Source organism: Giraffa tippelskirchi, chromosome 8, assembly GCF_054371585.1.
Source record: "Giraffa tippelskirchi isolate mGirTip1 chromosome 8, T2T-mGirTip1v1.2.pri, whole genome shotgun sequence".
NCBI classification, from domain to species: Eukaryota; Metazoa; Chordata; class Mammalia; order Artiodactyla; family Giraffidae; genus Giraffa; species Giraffa tippelskirchi.
This window is the reverse complement of record NC_137282.1, coordinates 125,797,971-125,822,652: the sequence shown is the minus strand read 5'-3', so window position 1 is coordinate 125,822,652 and position 24,682 is coordinate 125,797,971. Positions and strand designations below refer to the sequence as shown.

The following is a 24,682-nucleotide window of genomic DNA, read 5'->3' as shown; positions in this document are numbered from 1 at the left end:
CTCATCTCATGGACAAATATTTATCCTCACTTCTTACCCAGGAAAACGAAGGCCCGGAGAGGAGTATAGACTGGGCAGGAGGAGGAAGAATGAGTGGCAGAGCTAAGCAGAGAATTCCGGAGCCCCAGACTCTGCTGGCTGCCCCGTCCTTCTGAAGGCTGCAGGGAAATTCTTCCCGTAATGCCTTTTTTTTTTTTAAATGGAAGCAGAACCTTTTGCAAGTTCAGAAGAATTAGATTTCTTTAATAGTAACCTGCAGGAAATACATTAAAAACACATTCTATCAGTTACAAATCTTAATGTCACCAGCCAAGGATGAGGGAATTAATGCTGGGCCCAAAAATACATATAGTCAGCAACTCCAGGGCAAGGGCAGAGACGATTTATAGAGTGCGAGGTCTGGACGTCTGGAGCAGGCAGGCTGAACTCAGTGGTGAGATTGAAACAGGGCTGTTCTCAGATGGGGTGGAGTGGTGGGAGGCTGCTGAGGGCGGCTTTGATTCAATCATTGTTCACCATTTCTTCTCGATGTAAAAAAAAATTTTTTTAATGCTATAAAGGCCAGGTTCTGATCTGTCATGAGAGAACTGCTTTCATTAACATAGGCTCCTGTTAAGGGCAGTTTAAAAGAATTGGCTGACCCCTGCAAGGTGCCCCCGAGCAGAAAAAATTCCAGCTGATCCTCTTGCCTGTCTACCTGGGTCAGACAAAGGGGGAATCCAAGCAGTGGTTCGGTTGGAGAATCTATGAAACAAAGATAAAACCTAAGTATAATTAATGTGGTTTTTCTCTGTTAGCAGAGTGTATTTTTCTTTACCTTTATATTGTAAAATAAAATACCATTATAGAAACCACAGCAAGAAAAGGTGTTGCTCAGTAAACCGGGATAAGGGAAACAGCCCTGGTCTTTCAGATTGTTTTCGTTTTTGGACTCAGCGCTCCATTTCGCCAAACTTGAATCTTAACGCGACCTTGGAGAAAGCTTGAATCTCAGGGGTATAATGTGCTAAAGTGACCTAAAGAGCTATGTAGAGCTCTCAGCTGTTGGTTTAGGGCTGCCACATTCCCAGCCACGTGCTTGCTGCTCAGAGAAAGGGTATTAAAGGACTCCTAGAGAACCTCAGGAGCTGAAAGCCACAGCAGAAGTGGACTTGGGTCCCCGGCACATCCCCACCGCCCGCCTCTGTTGTTGAAAACCACACAGCATCCCCTGTGGGGCTGGGCTAGTTAATGGGCGGGTGTCTGTGTCCTTTTCTCCGGGAGGAAAAGATGAGAAGGAATTGCATCACGTCCCCTCCCTTTACAGGTGAGGAAACTGAGGGCGTAGTTCTGATCTGAGGTCGACAGTAGCAGAGCCGGGTCGTGAGATCCCAGGGCGCTTCTGCCCCGCGTGGCTGGGCCTCTTTTTCCATGACACACCACGGTGGTGGTGGTGTTCAGTCGCCCAGTCGTGTCCAGCTCTTTGCGACCCCATGGACTGCAGCCAGGCCTCCCTGATGAGTCAATAGCCTGGTTAGCACACCATAGTGAATCGATTGTCAGGAACTGGTAACCAGCACTTTCTAACCAGCCTGAGTTCCCAGGCGGATGACTGACCGTCCTGATTTGCCCAGGGTTGGGGGCAAGAGTTCCAGTGCTGAACCTGGGACAGTCCCAGGCATACCGGGCCAGCTGGTCACCCTGTGGGCTGTGTCCATGTCACTGACGCCCAATCACCTTGACTAGTTAGTGGGCACTCAACCCTTGGGGGCAAATCAAAACTTAGAGAGGAGGATGGGGTTTCTTACACTGAATGAGTTGACTTGGGGTACAATTATCCAAATTACTGAGATTTTTAAAAAGTTACTGAAGGAAATGTAGAGGTTAGTCCTGAATTATAGTAGCTAACACTTTGAGCATGCTTTATAACTTTAATGCACTTTCACATTCCAAATCTTAATTATTTGGGCCCTTCAGGCAAGGATGTCTGATTAAAATCATTTTTATGAAGTAGGAGACTAAGCTGGCCCAGCAACCTAGGCCGCTGCACCTAGCTGTGAGTGATGGAGCTCAAAAAGCCCCTGTTCTCTGACCCTTGGCCAATGCTCTTCACCACCCCCTCTCTGGTCTGGAACCCTGGCTGGAGGCCAGATCTTGAGTTCTCTCTTTACTTAATTGTTGGGAAGCAGGAAGCCAGAAACTAGGGGTTTCTAAAGTCAATTCCAAGGATCTTGGATTAACACCAAAATAATTCCCTTACTGGAGACTTGCTATTAGAAAAGAACCTTAGTGAGGCTAAAGAATGGTCTTGGTTTGATCAAGCAAGGCTATTTGTTTACCTTTACCTCCACTGAAAGCCGAATGCCTTCTGAGACAGTATTAAGGCTCTCCCTTCCCAAATGCCAGTCTCACGGCCCCCAGGCCCGGATACTGCTTCCCACTCATGCTGGAGTGGCTGACTCTGGGCTTCTGAAATTAGAGCTGAAGGTGAAATGCTTTGCTGAGCTTTGCCTTTCAATGCCTTTCTTCTCTCTAGGGTTTTAACTGCTTTTTCTGACCTCAGGGAATCCCTTGGAAGTTAATAAAACTTACTACATCAAAGAGCTCTACAACCATTACCCTATTAAAACCTCACAGCCCTCCTGCAGCAGGTAAGCATTATTAACCCCATTTTACAGATGGGGAAACTGAGGTTAATTGGTTTGCCTCAGGCTACTGAGGAAATGAGTGTCTCAGCTGGCTTTAGAACTGGGTGGTTTGTTTGGATTACCCAGGGGGGGTTGCTTCTGCCAAAATCTGTCTTTCAAAGCACCTTGATTCTTAAAGATTTCTTTTTCTTTCATGAAACTGATTCCTCACTGGCTGCACTGATGATGAGGAATTTCTCCAAAGCTGGCTTGTCAGAAAGCAGCAGCCCCTGCCTTCCACCAGGAGAGGTGCCATAAAAATAGATGAAAGCTAAGAGTTCAGTACAGCAATTTAGGAAACAATTTGGGCCTTTCAGAAATTAATGTTATTTAAAGATGCAGATTCATCCACCCCAGGGGCCTCCTGGGAGTGCTTGCCGAACCATCTGTTCAATCAGCTCATTTTCTTTCCGCCTAATCCTCCTGGCTCTCCTGTGTGTATGTACAGCAAAGGTTCCTGGGGAACTCGCAGCATGAATAAAAAGCAAAGACCTTTCTCTTTCACCAGCCACCTCTCCTCTTTTCCAAACAGCATTAAATTCCTAATCCTGTTTATTCTTAGTGGGGGTATAAAACTCATGTTCCAACAGACAATGAGGAGATCTGTGGAGGCCTCCACCCCAGGGCTCATGTCCTCTCAGTTTGGGTCCAGCCAAGATGGTTGAGGTGTTTTTACCCCATTCTCTGAGAGGAACTACAAAACCTGGTAATATTTGGGAATACATTTGCCCAGGCCTGTTGAAGGAAGAAGCCAAAAAAAAAAAAAAATCTGGGGTGGGGGGATGGTGGTGGTGGTGTCTGGTTAAAGCTATCCATGAACCACAGGGAAGATTTCAAAGGCTCAGGTAAGTGTTTTCAAAAGGAAGGTTTCAGCACCATCCCAACTGTGTAAGTCCCTGCTTCTTGCCGTTCAAGTCCAATTATAATCCACAAAGGCAGGATGCTGTGTTTACGTAAATAATTACCAGATTTCGGATAGCCAGACGTGTTGCAGCACACAGAAGGCAAGCCCATAAATTACATTTGGGGAATTAAGGGTCAGATTGATCTTATCTCTCTAAATCCGGCCAAATTCTGGCAAGCTACAGGCACATCCGGTTGGCTGAACCTTGGGAAGCATAGGCCCCAGAAATCAGTGATCCTGAGGATGTCACTCCCGCAACCTCGTCCCCCAAACCTCCCTTTTCTACTTTTCCCTGCTCAACTTTGCTGACTGGTTCTGAGAGCTGGGGGTGGCAGAAAGAACTGTCCCAACTTGCTCTTTGCCCAACCTGCAAGGGAGGAAGGCAGGAGAAGGGTGTAGGCATCTCACTTCTCTCCTCTCTGTATCCTCCTGGACCACACAGGATCTCATTCCTGAAACAACAGCAGTGATGTAGGAGTAGTGATGGGAAACATTAAAGCGATGACAGTAATACAACAGGGCTCCTGCTGGAGATTTCCCTCCTGCACAGGCAGACCTCTGTGTTTTCTTTCATTCAGCGTCGATGCACCCCCAGGGCCATGTGCTGTGCAGTGGTGAGGGGCCCTGGCTTGGAATCACAATGCTAGATTTGAATCCTGGCTTTGCCAGCTACCCTGGGCAAGTGACCTAACCCTCCTGGCCTCAGCTTCTTTATCTAGAAAGTGACATAATGATGGCTCCACACCCTAAGAATGAGGTGAGGATTAACTAAGTCATTCATAAAGAGGTCTTTAGAACAAGGTCTGGCACAGAGTCTGTTGGTTATTGCTAGTATTATTATTATGACTTTGCTAAGCACATGTGGCCTCTGTTCTGAAAGTGGTTACAAACTGGTTGAGACAGAATTCCCACATAAACACAAAGGGTATGACAAGGCAGTATGGTTGATTATGTACCAAGTGAATAGAAAAGACAATTAAGTTCTAGGGAGCAGGCGGAAGGGTGAGATCGCTGTGACAGGAGAAGGCTTCACAGAAGAAGGAAGGCTAAGACTGGGCAAGATTTGGCTGAGCCACAGAAGTGCATGACAGATGTGGGGAGAGCTCAAGGCACAGCGGGGTGATGGAGCCCCAAGAATCCACAAGAATTAAACTAGTAGTCAGAGTGTTATGCAAGTCTGATGCTTCTAAGAGTTTAAGCCAAACCTCTTCAATTAAGATTTCCAAATCCAAATTTGGAATCCAAATCCAAAGACTCTCTTGTAGAGAAAAATATGTTGATTTGTGTTAACTTCATCTGACAAAACAATGTTATGAAGTTGGGCAACAGAGTGTGTTGTGAGGAGACCAGAAGAGGCATGGATAAATGGAGCCTCAATTTTTAAAATGGGGGGATAGATATATTGATAGAGTTGTTACTGAAATAAAATAACATTGTTTGGTGAAGTAGAAAGTATTCTACACAAAAAATGTTCTATTCATTCAATCATTCTTTCAATATTGAGTGTTTACCATGTGCCACACATTCAGGGAGACTCTGGTAGTGAAAATAAATATGATTTCTGAGATCCATATGTATTGATCTCATATTTGTCATTTTCTATAAGTTATAGAATAATTTAAAATAAATAAGTAAAAGCAGGTACACAGAAAATAAGCATCTATAAAACATTTCTATATAGTGTGTTTCTAAAAAATTTTTAATCTGCCTCCTTGCAGTTTCTTAAATGAATTTGGTCTTCATTTGAGTAAGAATTATAATAATTTATTATTGAACATTTTAAAAATTAACCCAATTATTGACAATTGAATTTCTGAAAAACTTTTGCTTGGATGTCACTATTTACAAGATGAATTAATTCAAGAAGCATTTAGTGAATGAACTCACCATGTGCCTAACACCATTCTACCTGCAACAAAGGATAAGAATGGATTTGAAGGGGAAGAAGGATTTTCACTTCCAGCCAAGGAGCAATAGGAACTGGATACACTTTCTTCCATGAAACAACCAAAAAGACAGAAAGACAGGCAAAATATATGAAACAGTGGTTTTCAAACCATTTCAGGCAATGAGAGGCAGTTACTAAGAGAAAGGAAAACACACAAACTCTTCCATTTCCCAAGCTTTCTGCCAAACGAGGGTTTCCAGGCTGTAGCACAGAAGAGAAAACCCAAGCAGAGCTCAGCCAATTCTCTGAGTTGAGAATTCTCTACCTGAGGACAGAGTTAGAAATCTGGGGAGACCAAGGTGGCCAGAGTTTGCAGGACAGAGTACCAAGGGGGAGAGAGGCTACACATCGGATCTGGAGATCTGCAGAAGGTCTCCCTCAAGTATGCAGCATAACTGACCCACGAGTGTGAGGACACTAACCCAGGCCAGGGAAATAAACATCTGGAAAGATTAGAGAAGATAAAAGGTGTTCACTCAGAGCTGGGAACAGTGTCTATCACCACCAACCAAACTGGAAAACTTTGTAAGTCTTGGGGCTTTGGGTAGAATACTCAAAACGGTATTGCCTCAGTAACAGGGGATAATTAACCCTATATTAAACATGGTTCTGGTCCTACCTAACAATTCTTAACAATAAGACCAAAAGGATCAAACTGTGTCCAAGTAATCTAGCTCCCATACAAACCTCAAGAATATTTGTAGAAATACCAAAATATCCAGCACCCAGTGAGGTAAAATTCACAATGTCTGGCATGCAAACAAAGATCAATATAAAATGGGACCCATAATGGGAAGGAAAATAAATCTATCAAAATTGACCCAGAACTAAAAGATATTGTAAGTAGCTGCCAAGGATGTTAAACCAGCTATTATAATTGTACTTCATTTGTTCAAAAACATGTATGTTATAAAAAAGATTTAAACCAAACTCTTAGAGGTGAAAATTAAGTAAGTGAGATGAAAACCACTCTGGCTAAGATTAATAGCAAATTAGACATTGCAGAAGAAAATTTTAGGAACAGGAAGACATAGAAACTATTCAAAGTTAAGCATACAGAAAAAAAGTTTAAAAACTGGAAAGAGTGTCCATGCACTATATTAGACAACACCAAGCAGCCTAATATACACAATTGGAGGCCCTGAAAAAGAGGTTGGAGGACAGAAAATTTACTTGAAAAAGTGATGGCCAAAATTTTTATAAATTTGATGAAAACCGTGAACTCACAGATCCAAGAAGATCAATGAGCCCCATGTACAAGAAACCCAAAAGAGAACCACCCCAATGCATACATGATCCAAATGCTCAAAACCTGTGATAAAGAGGACATCTTTGAAGCAGCTGGAGGAAAAAAAACCCAAAAACATTATATAGAGAAAAACAAATATAAGGATAGCTGCAGATTTCTCACTGGAAACATTGCAAGTGAGAAAACAGTGGAGCAAAATATTTTAAGTCCTGAAAGAAAACAAAACTGTCAATCTAAATCCTATACCCAGAAAAAATATCTTCAGAAATGAAGATGCTATACAGATCTTTTCAGACATACAAAAACTGAAAGAATTTATCACCAGCAGAAAAGAACTCAGAAATGTTAAAGGAAGTCCTTCAGGCCGAAGGAGATGATACCAGCTGGAAATATGGATCTACCCAAAGAATGAAGAGCACTGGAAAAGGTAACCACATGGGTAAATACATGGGTTTTTTTTTGGGGGGGGGTGGGAGGGTGGGGGAGGTCACACAGGACTTGAAGCCCTTGGAGAAGCCCAGCCTTTAAACACAGTGTTTTCATTCAGTCACTATTTTTGGCTGCACTGGGTCTTTGTTGCTACACGTGGGGTTTCTCTAGTTGTGGCGCGTGGGGTCTACCTCTAGTTGCTGTGTGCAGGCTTCTTGTTGCAGTGGCTTCTTTTGTTGAAGAACACGGACTCTAGGGCGTGTGGATTTCAGCAGTTGTGGCACATGGGCTCAGTAGTTGTGATGCACGGGCTTAGTTGCCTCGGGGCGTGGAGAATTTCCCTGGAAAAAGAGTTGAACCCGTGTCCCCAGTATTGACAAGTGGACTCTTTACCACTGGACCACTAGGGAAGTCTTAAATACATGTTTGTTTGTTTTTTAACTAAGTATATATCTTTCAACGATAACTGCTTAAAAAACTACAACAAAAATTATGATGTATTGTGTGGTTTATTTCACATGTACAAGTAAAAGGTGAGGCAATAAAAGCTTAAAGGCCAAGAAGGGAGAAATGGACATATTCCATAGTAGGTTTCTTGTACTACATGTGAAGTGGTATAATATCAATTAAAGGCAGACTGTGTTAAGATATATATGCCATAAACCTCAAAGCAACCACTAAAATAAAACAAAAATTTACAGCTACTAAGCCAACAAAGGAAATAAAATGGAATCATAAAGAATACTTAATCCATGGGATTTCCCTGGTGGTCCAGTGGTTATGATTTTGCTTTCCAATATAAGGGGCGCAGGTTTGATCCCTGATCGGGGAGATGAGATCCCACATGTCTCAGAACCAACAGAAGCAATACTGTAACAAATTCAATAAAAACTAAAAAAAAAAAAAAAAAAAGAGAGAAAAAAGGAACAAAAAAGAAATGGAACAACTGTAAAACACATAGCAAAATGGTAGACCTAAACTTAACAATATCAATAATCCCATTAATAGTAAATGGTCTGTATTGTATAATTTCGTTCACATGAGGTAACTAGAATAGTCAAACTCATCGAAACAAAAAGTGGAATGATTGTTGCCAGGGACTGGGGAGGGGGATAAGGAGTTATTGTTTATAGGTTAGGGTTTCAGTTTTGCAAGACGAAAAAATCCTAAAGATTGTTTGTACAACAATGTGAATATACTTAACACTACTAAACTGTATACTTAAAATGGTTAAGATGGTGATTTTTATGTTGTGTATATTTTATCACAATTAAAACCAAACCAAACAAAAATATTCACATATTTCTTTGAGGTTAAAAATGAAAAAAAATAAACGGTCTAAATGCTCTAATTAGAAGGCAGAGATTGTTAGGCTGGATAAAAAAGCAAGACCAAATTATATGGTGCTTATAAGAAATACACTTTAGTTATTTTTTCAGTTATACATATATACATTTTTTTATTTTTTATGTTCTTTTCTATATGGTTTATCATAGGATATTGAATATAGTTCTCTGTGCTGTACAGTAGCACCTTGTTATCCATTATATATTTAAAAGCTTATATCTGCTAATCCCAAACTCCCAATCCATCCTTCCCTCAACACCCTTCCCCTTGGAAACCACCAGTCTGTTCTCTATATCCATGACTCTGTGTTTCGTAGACAGGTTCATTTGTGTCATATTTTAGATTCCACATATAAGCGATAGCATATGGTATTTGTCTTTCTCTTTCTGACTTACTTCACTTAGTAGTATCATCGCTAGTTGCATTCATGTTGCTGCAAATGGCATTGTTTCATTCTTTTTTATGGCTGAGTAGTATTCCATTGTATATAATCATCGCTAGTTGCATTCGTGTTGCTGCAAATGGCATTGTTTCGTTCTTTTTTATGGCTGAGTAGTATTCCATTGTATATAATCATCACTAGTTGCATTCATGTTGCTGCAAATGGCATTGTTCTGTTCTTTTTTTATGGCTGAGTAGTATTCCATTGTATATACGTACTACATCTTTTTTGTCCATTCATCTGTCAGTGGACATTTAAGTTGCTTCCATGTCTTGGCTATTATGAATAATGCTGCTATGAACATAGAGGTACATGTATCTTTTTGAATAATAGTTTTGTCTGGATATAAACCCAGGAGGGGGATTGCTCGATTGGATGGTAATTCGATTTTTAGTTTTCTGAGGAACCTCCATACTGTTTTCCACAGTGGCTGTACCAACTTACATTCCCACCAACAGTGTAGAAGGGTTCCCTATTCTCCACATCATAAGAAATACACTTTAAATATAAAAACACATATATGTCAAAATAAAAAAGTTCAAAAAGATATATCATGCTAACACTAGTCAAAAGAAAGATGAACCTGGGGATATGATGTGCATAATCAATAATACTGCATTGTATATTTGAAAGTTGATAAGAGAGTAGATCTTAACAGTTATTATCACAAGAAAGAAAATTTATAACTATGTGTGGTAATGGATGTTAACTAGACTTATTGTGGTGATAATTTTGCCATATATGCATGTGCATGCTAAGTCACTTCAGTCATGTCCAACTATTTGGGACACTATGGACCATATCCCACCAAGTTCCTTTGTCCATGGGATTTTCCAGGCAAGAATACTGAAGTGGGTTGCTGTTCCCTCCTCCAGGGAATCTTCCCAACCCAGGGGCTGAACTTACATCTCCTACATTGGCAGGTACATTCTTTACTACTACTGCCATATATTAAAATAAAATGTTGTATGCCTGAAACTAATATAATGTTGTATGTCAATTATATCTTTAAAATGTCTGTTTTGGAAAGATGTCCATGATATGTTATTAGATTAAAAATAGTTATTAAACAAACAAAGAAACATGTAGTAGCTGTATTAATGTCAAAGTAAATTTCAGGGCAAAGAATGCTGTCAGAATTAAAGATGATCATTTTATAATCATGAAGTGGCCAATTTATCAAGATGACTTAATTCTAAAAGTCTATTCACCTAGGGACTCCCTGGTGGTCCAGTGGCTAAGACTCCACACTCCCAATGCAGTGGGCCCATGTTCGATTCTTGGTTAGGGAACAAGATTCTGCATGCCACAACTAATACCTGGAGCAGCCAAATACACAAATAAATGGGAGAATAAATAAATAAAGTCAAGTTTATGTACCTAATAACAGAGCTTCAAAATATATGACTCAAAAACAATGGAACTGCAAGGAGAAATAGACAAGTCACAATTATAAAAGGAGACTTCAATGTTCTCTCATTAATTGATATACAAGTAGGTAGAAAATAATCAAGGCTACAGAAGACTAATACCATCAGTCAACTTGATCTAATTGACATTTTTAGAATGTTCCATCCAACAACAGCAGAATGTTTACATTCTTTTCAAATGTACATGGAACATTTACCAAAATAGGCCATATTCTGGACTATATAAGTCTCAATAGATCTGAAAAGATTCAAGTCATAATAAAATATGTCCTCTCATCACAATGCAATTAGAAGTCAATAACAGAAAGACTCTTGGAAAATCTCCAGATATTTGGAAACTAGATAACACACTACTAAATAACCATGGGTCAAATAAAACATACAAAAGGGAAACTAGAATGTATTTTGAATGCAATGAAAAAAACTCAACATATCAAAATTTGTTGGATGCTACTAATTTAGTACTTGAAAGGTCTCAAATCAAAAGTCTCAGCTTCCACCTTGAGGACCTAGAAAAAGAAGAGCAATTGAAACTCATAATAAGCAAAAGAAAGGAAGTAATAAAGATCAGAGCAGAAATAAATAAAACAGAATACTGCAAAACAATGAAGAAAATCAATGAAGGCAAAAGGAAGATCAATAATCTTGATAAACCTTTAACCATGTAGATCTGGAAAAAAGAGAGGGGATACAAATTATTGATATCAGTAATGAGAGTGGTGATCTCACTACAGATTTTACAGGTAAAAAAAGATAATAAGAGAATATTATGAACAATTTTGCCAATGCCAACAATAAAGAATAAATTAGACAACTTACATGTAACAGAAAGAAATTGTCAGACGAACTATCAAAACTCAGTAAGAATAGGTAACCGAAAAACCCAGTATCTAACAAAGAAATTGGGTTTGTAGCTTAAAACCTTCCCCCAAAGAAATCTCCAAGCATAACTAGCTTCACTGGACAATTCTGCAAATATTTAAAGGAGAAAAAAGTACCAATTATATACAAACTCAGAAAACTGAGGAGGAGAAAAATTTTACAACTCATTCTGAGGCCAGTATTATCCTGATACTAAAACCAGACAAAAATTTATAAGAAAATAAAACTACAGACTAATACTCCTTATGAACGTAGATGCAAAACTTCCAAATAAAATTTTAGTAAATAAAATCAACATGTAGAGAAAATGCATTGTGACCAAGTGAGATTTACTCCAGGAAGACAAGATTGACTTAACATTAGAAAATCAATATAATTCATGTTATTAATAAAGAAAGAAAGAAAAGCCATAGGATCATCTTAATGGATGCAGCGAACAATTTTGACAAAAATACAACATCCATTCCTGGTTAAAAACTCTAAGCAAACTAATAGTAGAAAGGAGATTCCTCAACCAGATAAAGAACATCTGTGGAAAACCTACAGCTAACATCATACTTAATGGTGAAACTGAATGCTTTCCCTCTCAGTTCAGTTGCTCAGTCGTGTCCAACTCTTTGCAACCCTATGGACCCCATGGACTGCCAGCCTTCCCTGTTCATCTCCCAGAGCTTGCTCAAACTCATGTCCATCGAGTCAGTGATGCCATCTAACCATCTCATCCTCTGTCATCCCCTTCTACTCCTGCCTTCAATCTTTCCCAGCACCAGAGTCTTTTCCAATGAGTCAGTTCTTCCCATCAGGTGGCCAAAATATTGGAACTTCAGCTTCAGCATCAGTCCTTCCAATGAATATGCAGGACCAATTTCCTTTAGGATTGACTGGTTTAATCTCCTTGCAGTCCAAGGAACTCTCAAGAGTCTTCTACAACACCGCAGTTCAAAAGCATCAATTCTTTGGCGCTCAGCTTCCTTTATAGTCCAGCTCTCACATCCATACATGACTACTGGAAAAATCATAGCTCTGACTAGACGGACTTTTGTTGGCAAAGTAATGTTTCTGCTTTTTAATATGCTGTCTAAGTTGGTCATAGCTTTTCTTCCAAGAAGCAAGTGTCTTTTAATTTCATGGCTGCAGTCACCATCTGCAGTGATTTTGGAGTCCAAGAAAAGAAAGTCTCTCACTGTTTCCACCATTTCCCATCTCTTTGCCATGAAGAGATGGGAACGGATGCCATGATCTTAGTTTTCTGAATGTTGAGTTTTAAGCCAACTTTTTCACTCTCTTCTTTCATTTTCATCAAGAGGCACTTTATTTCCTCTTCCCTTTCTGCCATAAGGGTGGTGTCATCTGCATATCTGAGGTTATTGATATTTCTCCTGGCAATCTTGATTCCAGTTTGTGCTTCATCTAGCCTGGCATTTTCCATGATGTACTTTGCATATAAGTTAAATAAGCAGGGTAACAATACACAGCCTTAACGTACTTCTTTCCCAGTTTGGAACCAGTCCATTGTTCCATGTCAGGTTCTAACTGTTAATTCTTGACCTGCATACAGATTTCTCAGGAGGCAGGTAAGGTGTTCTGGTATTCCCATCTCTTTAAGAATTTTCCACAGTTTGTTGTGATCCACACAGTCAAAGGCTTTGGTATAGTCAATAAGGCAGAAGTATTTCTGCTTTCCCTCTTAGATGAGCAAAACCAGGGATACTTGCTCTCACCACTTCTAGTCAACATTGTACTAAAGGTTTTAGCCCATGCAATAAGGCAAGAAAAAAAGTAGGCATTCATGTTGGAAAGGAAGAAGTAAGACTCTTTATTCGAGACAACATGACAGGGACTTCCTTGGTGGTACAGTGGTTAAGAATCCTCCTGCCAATGCAGGGGACACAGGTTTGATCCTTGGTCTGGGAAGAGTCTACATTCTGTGGAGCAACTAAGCTCATGTGCCACAACCACTGGGCCTGTCTGCCTAGAGCCTGTGCTCTGCCACAAGAGAAGCCCCTGCAATGAGCAGCTGGTGCACATCAATGAGGAGCAGCCCCTGCTTGCTGCTACTAGAGAAAGCCTGTGTGCAACAACAAAGACCCAGTGCAACCAAAAATAAATAATGTATTAAAAAAGGTAACATGATAGCAAAAGCATGACCCAGAAAGAAATAATAAGAGACTAGACTTAAGGAAAATGAAAATTTTCCACTATATGAAAGACACTGTTAGGAGAATGAAAGTCACAGAGTGGGAGAAAAATATTTGCAAAGCATATAACTGATAAAGGAGTTGTATTCGGAGTATGTAAAGAACTCTTACAACTCAGCAGTAAGAAAACAACCAGTTTTTTTAAATTAGCGAGAGATTTGAATTGACGCTTCACCAGAGGAGGCATCTGAATGACAAATAGCACAAGAAAAGATGCTTAATGTTATTAGTCATCAAGGAGATGCAAATTAAAACCACAGTGAGAAACCACTACACCCTTACTAGAATGGCTTATAGAAAAAGGAAAAAGACTAACAATACTAAGTGTTGGTGAACACTTGGGACAACTGAAACTTCATAAACTGTTGGTGAAAATGTAAAATCAGACAACCACTTTGGAGAAATATTTGACAGCTTCTTATAAAACTAAACATACCATATTGTCCAGCAATTCACTCCTAGGTATTTACCCAAGAGAAATTAAAACATATGTCCACAAAAAGACACACTAGAATATTTATAGGAGTTTTGTTCATAAAGTTAAAAGCTAGAAATAGCCCAAATATCCACCAACAGATACATGGATAAACAAACTGTAGTATATTCATAGAATGGACTAATACTCTGCAGTAAAAAGGAAAAAACTACTGATAAATGCCACACAAGTGGATGACTCACACTGGCATTGTGCTGAGTCATAGAAGTTAAATACCAAAGACCACTATTACAGACTGAATTGTGTCCCCAAATTCATATGTTGAAGCCCTAACCAATGCGACTTTATTTGGAGACTGGGCCTTTAAAGAGGCAATTGAGGTTAAATGAGATCCTAATGGTGGTGGGGCCCTAATCCAATAGGACCGGTGTCCTTGTCAAAAGAAGAAGAGACATAAGAGATGCAGCCACAGAGAGAAAGGCCATGTCAGGACACAGAGAGAAGGTTATCTGAATGTCAGAGAGGCTTTAGAAGAAACCAAGCCTGTCAACACCTTGATCTTGGTCTTCCAGTCTCTAGAAGTATGAGAAAATAAATTTCTGTTGTTTTAATAGCCTCCCGGTATGCACTATTTTATGGCAGCCTTAGACAACTAATACAACTGTATATTGTATAACTCTATTTAGATGAAGTTTTAGAACAAGTAAAATTAAGCTGTAGTGACAGAAAGCAGATCCATGGTTGCCTGGGGCCTGTCCTGGGATAAGGAGATGGGTATTGACTGCAGAGTTGCACAAGTAAATTTCTGGATGTGAGGGAAGTATTCTATTTAACTGTGGTGGTGGTGGCGGTTCCCTGGCATATATATCAAAGCTTATCAAAATGTATGCTTAAAATTGGTGAATTTCATTCACAGAAATGATACCTCAGTAAAGTTGATTTAAGAGAAACAAAATATTATGTAAAAAGTATAGACAAGAATTCTGGAATGCAATGGAAGGGAGTTATGAAGTCCACCAATGCTTCATGGCTTTCATTTTGTTAATTTGGATTTTTAGAGTTGTGTCCTCAGTGAAGAAAGTTGTGGGTAGATTCAGCCCTACATACAAAGAGGGATGCAGACGGAGTGCTCCATGTTGAAGTCCTATAGAGTTATAAACATGTATTTCCTTTAATTTATTCAGGAAAAACAGCCAGCATTAAACATCAACCAACTATTACACCCGAAGGTATTTTGTACTTGAAAAATTCTTAATATAAAAATTTGTGAGTTTTTGTTTTCATTTGTTTGGGGCTTTTTTATTTCTGCTTTTTTCCTACCAAGTCCCCATTTCTATCATCAGCTGATGATGAAGTTTTGCTTAGCCTGGGGGCCAAATTGGACTGAGTGAAACATCAAAGCCCCTCCAGTGTGCTTGCCTCACAGAGACTGAAGATCCTCCCTATGGGTGCTGGAGTGTGCCTGTCCTAATTAGAGGGACAACTGTTAACCTTTCTAACACAGCAACTCTTGCTTTTCTCACCATAGAGAAGAAAAGAGAGAAGACTTGGATTGGATGATTTTAGAAGTGTTTGCCAGCTATATTATCCTGAGTCTTTATTAGATTCACGTTTCTCTCACTCAACTATAATGAGTTCTCTCTCTGTGCTTAATTCTATACAGTCAGGGCTTGGGAGACAGCAGAGAAGCAGACAGACATGGTTTGTGCCTTCATGCGGCTTGTATTCCAGTGGGAGTTCGGGGCTGCAAGCACTCCAAGTCGAACAGGCATAAATGATAAGGAATGTATTGACTTGATGCTTGGGAATCAGGCAGCAGACTGGGTTACAGGGGTACCCCTAGACTGTCTGTGCAGTGAAGCTGTCATTAAGATGGCCATCAGGGACAGTTCCCGCTTTCCTACCCTGGGAAGACAAAGTAAAAATCCAGGAGAGAGACGTTCTCTTCCCAAAGGGAGTGTGATGAAACAGACTGATGGGAAACTTGGCAAGAAACCTCTAGCCAATGTCTCCTTGTGCCTTATTTTATCTGATTCGTGTCACGTGCTCCCTCTGAACCAATCACTTTAACGGAGGTGGGATTTCCCATTAGACCAATCAGGCTTCTCCATGGAATTGGTTGCGATAGGAATGAAAGTGAAAGTGTTAGTCACTCGGTCCTGTTTGACTCTTCGCAACCCCATGCGCTGTAGCATACCAGGTTCCTCTGTCTATGAAATTCTCCAGGCAAGAATACTGGAGTAGATTGCCATTCCTGTCTCCAGGAGATCTTCCTTACCCAGGGATCTAACCGGGGTTTCCTGCACTGCAGACAGATTCTTTACTGTCTGAGCCACCAGGGAAGCCTAGGAATGAGCTGGGCATGTTTCAGAGACCAGAAATAAGAGACAATGCTTCATTCTAGTTGGGTTGTATTAACTCGAATATTCACTTAGTAAATCTCAACATTGGTTCAAGGCAGCTTATAATCCTTTGGTAACTTCTGGAAGCATTGACTTCAAATACTGGTTTCAACTATAATCTGTTTCAAGGGAGTCACCTTATACAAAACATATCAGAACTATTCAGAGGTTTCACTACGTGACTGTTGAGGGGCAGTTGGGAAAGACTGCTTTGGGGAGGCAACTCTAGAGCCAGCTGCTTGTGCACACAGCTTGGCTTTGAGTTTCTGTCTCTGGTATTTACTAGCTGGATAAGTCCCTTAAGCTCTTGGAGCCTCAGTTTCCGTTCCTGTAGAATGGGCACTATACCACCTTCTTTGTAGGATTTGTGAGAGGACTCAATGAGAATGTATGTGATGCCTGTTAGAACAGTGCCTGGCACATAGTGCTCAGTATTATTATTTACATGTGCAGAGCCAGTCTAATCCACCACATTACTAGGTACACTTGGGTTGTTTGGTTTTTGTTTTTTGCCTCACCAGGTCCTTGTTGCGGCATGTGGGATCTTTAGTTGCAGCCCTAGAACTCTTAGTCAAGGCAGGCGGGGTCTAGTTCCTTGCCAGGCATTGAACTGGGGCTCCCTGCATTGGGAGCAGAGTCTTAACCACTGGACCACCAGGGAAGTCCCACTTGGGTTGTTTTTGACCCACACCTTCATCTTCTCAGAATCTGATTTTAGGTCCCAGCTGATGAAGAATAGGAGTACCACTTACAGGCATTTGTCAAGGTTCTATCCTCCATCTCCTCTGCTTTTCTTGTGTGCTTCAAAACCTCCACTTTTCTGGAGGTGATAAAAAAAGCCTGATCAAAGGTTCTGAGGTCAGACTTCCTGGGTTCAAGTCCCTGCCTTACTACTTATTCACTGTGTGACCGTGGGCAAGATACTTAAATTCTCATCTATTAAGTGGGTGTAAAAGCAACATTTTTGTCACGAGGGTATTGTGAGAATGATAGCTGTGCGTCTGTGTGAAGGGCTCCCTGAGGGCCTGGCACATCATAAGAACTTGATATGTGTTGCCTCATTATTATCACTGTTTCATCTAGCAACTATGACTTCTGACACCATTCTTTTTTAAAAAATAATTTTTTTTTTTTTATGGCTGTGCAGGGTATTTGTTGCCACGTGGGCTTTTTCCTAGTTGCAGTGAGTGGTGGCTACTCTCGAGTTGTGGTGTATGGGCTTCTGATTGTGGCGGCATCTCCTGTTGCAGAGCACGGGGTCTAGAGCCTGGGCTCAATAGTTGAGGCACGAGGGCTTAGGTATCCCTCGGCAGGTGGGATCTTCCCAGATCAGGGGTTGAACCTTTGTCTCCTGCATTGGCAGGCAGATTCTCCACCCCTGAGCCACCAGGGAAGCCCTCTGACACCATTCTTGTTATCAGTTAGTCTCAGTCTCTCTCCTTAATTCTGCCTGCTTATTTCCACCTGCCTGCTGAATATTTTCTCACCAAGATCCAACCAAAACTTTATTCTCAACCTGTCCCTAAATCTAAAAATATACCATCGACTTCCTCGTTTCCCCAGATTTCCTCCTCTGCCTCTCTGCAGCCCTTCTTTTCATTAATATCAGCAACTATCGGAAACAAAAAGTCCTGTTTCGAGAATCTGAGCTATCAGAAAGCCTTGCTTCTCTTCCGCTTGCCGCAGATTCTCATAACTAGGGGGCGCTTCCACCCAGCTTCCAAGAAACGAGGCCAGAGCTGTGAAGTGAGCTGCCCAGGGTGACCAGCATGCGGGCAGCAGAAGGCCGCCTGCTTTTGTGGGGCCTGGCTCACTGTTCTCTGTGGCCGGGGAACCACTTCACCCCAGTTGTCCCAAGGACCCCTGGCAGGCTCACAGTCCCAGGCTTGGTGAGGCAAGGTTCTGTGTAGTTCTTGAAACAATTAAAATCAGATTTCATAAACCAAGTCTCCTGTTATTCTGAGCTGTGCACTGGGGAAGGGCGGGAGGTGGGGGGGTGGGCAGAGATAAGGAGGCTCACTCCTTGGAGAGTTTCCAAGCCTCGCGAGCAAAGGAGCACCCAAATTGAAGGATGTGAGCCTCTCTGAGTGTGCCTCTGTCAGTCACAGATGGGTACAAGAGATGTAGGGTCTGCAGGGGTTATGAGTGCTTTAGCCAGTGTTTTTCAATTTGAGAAATTTCATGGCATAGAATTTGAGGGTGTCCGCGGGAGCCCTCCGTGGCTCTTCTTGCAGTTCCATCTCTCTGAGCCTGAGCTCTGAGGGGTCTCAGGTACCAACTCTGTAGCTGACAGGCACTGAACGTGGGCCACATGCAGGCTCCAAGCAGGCTTCAGACACCAAAACAGCCGTCTACTTCCTCAGACTACTGAACTCAGAAAATTCTTGCCATTCCTGAGCTTGTAACAGAGACTCAGACCCAGTGACCTCTTTTTGTTCCCACAGGGGGCTGCAGCCCCTCTGCAAGTTTAAACCGTTCAAATGAGCTCCAGCTTCATTTGGTAGACACTGTCGGTGGAGGAACAGGGAGGGGAGGCAGAGCTGGGAGGAGTCCCCAGGGTGAAAAAGAGGATGGCCACGGTTTCCCCATTCTCCCTCCCGGCCATGGGAAGAAAACAAGTCCTGAAGTAAAACTGAACTTTAAAACCATTCTCTGTTCCTAGAGACAAAAAGTAGGATAGAGACTACCATGACCTGAGGGAGGGAGTTTTGGAGGAGAGGAGAAGTTACTGTTTAGTGTGTATAGAGTTTTTGCTGGGGATGATGAAAGTTTGGGGATGTAATGGTGAAGGTTACACAACATTGTGGATCTAATTTATTTGATCCACACATAACAAATGGTTAAAATAATAAATATTATGCTATGTATTCTACCACACACACAAACCCATGACAATAACTTAAAAAAAAAAAGCAAAACCTAGTTTTCTGCATTTCTTTTGAAACTGACTTCAAATAGACTGGCCTTCAAATCTGCAGCTGGATTCTTTGTCAGGAGATCATTATACTTTGCTTTAGGCTGGCGGTTCTAAAGAATTATGGATGACGGGAATGATTGAAACTGATTTATTTCTCAAGTGTTTGAGATTCCTTCATCCCAGTCCAATAACATCTATTCAGGAAGAGCTTGTCTTTAGCAAAGTCAGAAAAACAAAAGAAAATGCACAGGCCACCATCTAAAGATGGCCTGGTTTAAGAAAATCTCTTATGTGAAATCTCAGATTTGGAGAACAAATTGGTGGCTGATGATTTGCTTTACAAAAGACTGATTCACTTAACAAAAGAGTTTTCCTCAAAGGTTCCTTTAAGGAGAGAGCCCCCTGGTGCATTTAATGATATTATTAGATTAAAAAAAAATTATCCTGACCGTTCAAGGACATTGCACTGTAAATATGTGAATGCATTGTATTGTGTTGTAAGAGTGGAAATAAAGAAGTCAGGACTCTTTGACAAATGGACCGTTTTTTGGCCCAAAGTAACACAAGGAGGAAGCAAGATGAGTGTTCTTGGCCTAAAATCCTGGCAGCTTTCTGGGAAGGCTTTGGGAGTTTGTGATTTATTTCAGACCAGCTAAGCCCGGGGCCCACGATGTGTCCATTTTGAGAACTTAGGGTCCACGTTCTAACTCTGCTCACGCTGACCCCCGTCACCTGCCCTAATCACAAAGGCCCTCCGACGTGAGCTCAACTCTGTCCTGAGATGGCAGAAAAATATATCTGTAGCCAGAAAGTGGATTCTCTCCGGTGACGAAGAATGATCCTTATTTATGTCTGCATAGGTACATTCTGGGGCCCATAAAGGTTTAATTGTCCCTCTAACTAGTTTTTAAAAAAAACCCACAAAGAGGCTGCCAGCTTTCCCCAGAGTTTAAAACCAACTGAATGCGGTTCTGTGGAAACTGCTTTAAGTGTGTAACTCGCGCCGTGTCCTGGGGCACAAGGCACGCTTGTTTGGGGGAGTCGAAAGATGCAGCTCTTAGGAGGACTTTGAAAGTCAGTTTTTGTGGCTTTGGGCTGCTGCTGACCCTGGCTTACTCTAGAGAGAGAGAGAAGAGGCCTGCCTCTGGAAGTTACTTCCAAGGTGCCACTGCCCCCTGCTGCCACCTCCCAGTCCAGGGGGACACCCCCCTCCCTGTCACAGGACCCTAAATGTCCTCCCTCCTCTCTCTGATGTTGCCTTTGCTGGTTTAAAAGATTCACAGGACCCTAAGGACAGAGGAGACATAGAAAAAGAGGAAACATGTCTGTGAGACAAAAAAGAGAAAGGTGGGCACTGTTCACGAGCCCACTGGGACCAGAGAGACACTCTGCCTGACCCCAGCACCGCTGCCTCCCATTTGTGCCCGTGTGTTCATTTGACAGTTATCAGCGGGATACCGACTATGCGAGTGAAGTGCATCCAGTTCCTGCTCTCAGAGAACTCCAAGTGTCCCGGTGGAGTCCGACCATCCATCAGGGTTCATCACGCACAACCGTGTAAGGACAAACTGCAGTGACTGCTCTGCAGAAAAGGAACAGATGGTGACAGACGCTAACAGAGTTTGACATATATACACGTGTTTGCGGACATATATACACATATATATTGACATATATACAAATGTCTCTTTGCAAGACAATTATTAAGTTGACCTTAAAAATGCATTCCAGTATACAGTAGATGCAAATGTTGTTTGATTCCACTTATACGAGATACTTAGAATAGTCAAATTCATAGAGGCAGAAGGTCCATACATAGATGCCAGGGGCAAGGGGGTGGGGAGGGGGAATGGGGACTTGGTATTTAATGGTGACAGAGTTCCAGTTTAGGAAGGTGAAAAATACGCGAGATGGATGATGGTGAGGGTTGCACGATAATGCGCATGTGCTTATGGCCTCTGTATTATACACATAAATATGGTTAAATATGTTTTCTATTATGTGACTTTTACCACACTAAAAGAAAAAACAGAAGAAACTAATGGAGGGCCCTGGGAGGTTCTCTGAGGGAGTTAGGCCTTGTGAGCTAGACCTGAGGAGTGAGAGGGAGTGGGCAGGGTGAACAGAGGTCAAAGGAAGGGCGGTGTGTGTAAAGACCCTGGTGCAGGGGGGAGCAGGACTGGAGAAGGAGTGCCCAGCATGGCTGCCCTGTCTTCTCTTGGAACCCCTTCCCTGAAAAGGTCTGTGATGAGTTCCCATCCATCATGCTTCCATGTGAGCTTCGAAGGGCCTCATCCAGACTTGCCCCAGATCACCTCGACCCTTCTCACACTCCTCCTGGGTTCTGCGAAGAAAACACATTTGTCAAGAGACTAAAGCAAATAGTTTTGACGTGCGGTTCTGTACCATGAGGGAGGCTATAATGAAGTCGATCCCAGTTTACATGACTCCAAATGGTTCCATTTAAACGTCCCACCCTGTATTTACGTGTCCCTACCACTTTAGTTGACTGTTTATCTTCCAGTATACTCCATGCTACTTGGAGTCTGGGCCTCTAGTTAACATCATCCCTTACTATTTCCATTCCATGGCCTATCATTTACATTTTTCTTTAAGAAATGTAAATATTTATTTACCGTATTAGCTTTTACTCTTACTTAGCTCTATATATTATGGAGTAAACAGACTGTGATATGGGTTCTAGTCCTAAATTTTCTGTAAACTGGTGGTGACCTTAGCAGAGTCATTTAACCTCACTGAGCCTAAGATGCTTCTTTGTAAAATGAGGCGTGTTTTGTTTTTGTTATTTTGTTTTAGCTAGCAGATCCAATATTCAGTATTCCTCTTAAATTCTGTGGTCCTCTGCTTCTTACGGACATCCTCCTCTATACCACCCCTCTTTCAGAATGTCTTTGTGGTAGGATCAACTTTCTGTATAATTTGCTCTTGTGGGATAGTGTACCCAGGATTGTTTTTAATGAATGAGGATAGGTCATACTCTTGGGCTTGTGTTAAAGCACACATATGTGGGGAAGTAGTTGAGAAGTAAGAAGATTCTAGCTGCTGGCCTGAAATTCCCTTAGGTTACTTCTCAAACTGGGGTATCGGCACCCATAGGGGTACAAATGTGTGCCAGTAAATATAGGAAGCCCTTCCTCTGAACAAGAATTCTACTCAAAGATTTGCCAAGAGCAAATAGAGCAAATAGTGTTAAAACAAATATATGACATCTTAGTTTAAAACGGGACCCCTGGGGTGGACAGCTTTGGGCACACTGCAGTGTGAGAGCAAACAGGGCTTTACTTCTGTCCTTGGGTTGTGTGAGAAATACTTGCCTTACGGGTCTTTTGAAATATGTGCACTTTAATAGGGTAAAGGTGTTGAGTTACTCGGGAGGGGCACTCCCACCAAAGGACGGACATATATGGAAAATTCATTTTCACCCATTATGAGAGTTTAAAGAGGGGTCCTGAGGTTGAAGGGGAGCCAGGCTGAACAAGAAATGCATTTCTAAAGACCAAACTGGTTACACAATCTTGCTTAGGATTCTGGCTCATGTCTGGGTTTGAACTGATCCCAACATCTGGAAGGTCTCTCACCTTTTTCTGACCTCCAGTAGCAAATCTTCTATGTACTCCGTTCTGGGACTTACCATATCATTATATGTTAGTTATGTTTTCTTGTTCATACAGCTTCTCAGCCAGAGTCAGGTGGCATGAATTATTAAAAAATATATGATCAAAAGTCAAGACCTTGCTTGCCCTGTGACTTTGGGAAACGCCCTGAAATCTCTCTGATCCGCAGTTTGCTCATCTATTAAATGGTCCAATATAACAGCTGCCTTGCCTACTGAACAGATAGAATTGTGTGCAGAGAGTATGGATTTGCAATGTAAAAGCATTTTGTAGATCATTAAACAAAAATCAGTTATTATTAACTAAGACCCCAAAGGGAAGGAGAGTTTATCTCTCACATCATCTTTCTATTCTCAACTTCTAACTTTTGCCTAGTTGGTTCTGATAACTATTTAAGATAAGATCATGAAGCGCTGTCCCCACGCTGACCCTGAGAAAACTACAATTCTGTCATTCTCTCCCACCTCCATCCTTTCCTTTCTCTTCTGGCCAGTCTCCTCCCCCACCCCATGTGCTCCCCCACTGCTATTTCCTCCTACTGCCCTTCCCAATAACTTGGGTAAGAAGAGGATACTCAAAGGGGCTGCGTGATCTATATAAATGAACCGCTCAAGTACAGTAATTTCAGGCATCACTAGGGAGACTTTCATGGCAATACCATTTTTGAGGGAAGACAAACTGATGTCATTCTGAAAACTTTTCCCAGAAATAAAAATGCACAAAGAGAATTCTGAGGGAAAAATTTAAAAAAAAGAGAAATCAACAATCTACCCTATGTATCTCCCTGTAATAATGAATATTTTCATTGAACTCAGCTGAAATCATCCAACTTCCTCCCACTTCTCCAGGCTTTGGGGAGTAGGCCAGTCTGCTTCACAGTTGACATCCCTGAGGGAAATACCAGGAAAAGGTATGAGGAGGAAGGGGGTAGGTTTAGTATGTACTGGTTTGAGATACTCTGGCTAAACAGTAACTTTGCCAGGCCATTCCCCTCCTTTCTGCCTGGGCCTCAGAGCGAAGTGGATTTTCTTAAGCAGAAATGTTCTTGGATCTCTTCATAATTTTCCCCTTCAAAATGTAGGAGTTGTGCAAGAAAAATCCACATTCCACACTAACAAGGCAAGGGGTATAATGAGAACTCGGTTTCGTACAGGCAATACTTTCATCTTTTGTTTTATTTATTTATTTTCAAAGTAAGCTTTTGTGGTAAGAAATCAAGTCAGAGTAACCAAGAACGATGGGAGCATGTGGAGTGGAAAATTTCCGTTTCATACCCCGCCCCCCAAAGTGCAGGGACCTGGAGAAGAGGGGGAGGGGTCACCTCAGGTCCTCACATCACTTCAGGGGCAGCAGGAACCCAGAAGGGCCAGCGATCTGCTCCCTGGAGCCCAGGGATCCAACCCCAAGACCCACACGAGCCCCAGGTCACCGCCCTCCCAGCCCCCACGCCTGCTCTGACCAGCACCCGGCAGGGTTCTCGGCTTCCACACCTGGAGAACGGACGAAGGGCGCTCCTCTCGCAACGGGCCCGGGGCTAAGGAAACCACCCGCCTGGCTGCGGTCCTGTGTTTCTCAAGCTTTCTGAACAGGCTGAAGAAACGCAACAGTGCGCCTTCCCTTCCTAAGTCGTTCCAGGTGATCTTTTTCGCGGAGGGCGGGAAATGCCCGGCGGGGACGGGCCAGGTCGCCTGAGGCTGCGAGGCCTCGAGCCCTCGAGCTCTCGAGGACAGAGGCCCTCGGCCCGCGGCCTCCACTCGCCGCGGCGGCGGCACGTGCCCCGCCCCGTTGCCCCGGAGA

At 42.1% G+C, this 24,682-nt stretch overlaps 1 long non-coding RNA gene across 1 annotated transcript; it reads right to left on the bottom strand.

Moving 5' to 3' along the window:
- Positions 1-226: 226 nt before the first annotated feature.
- Positions 227-24,677, bottom strand: LOC145517507 (uncharacterized). Its single transcript, XR_014062086.1, has 7 exons — positions 24,376-24,677; positions 20,713-21,594; positions 7,942-8,087; positions 7,388-7,537; positions 3,938-4,022; positions 2,325-2,448; positions 227-744 (listed from the first exon to the last, which is right to left on the bottom strand). It is a non-coding gene; the product is annotated as an uncharacterized LOC145517507 (long non-coding RNA).
- Positions 24,678-24,682: the final 5 nt, after the last annotated feature.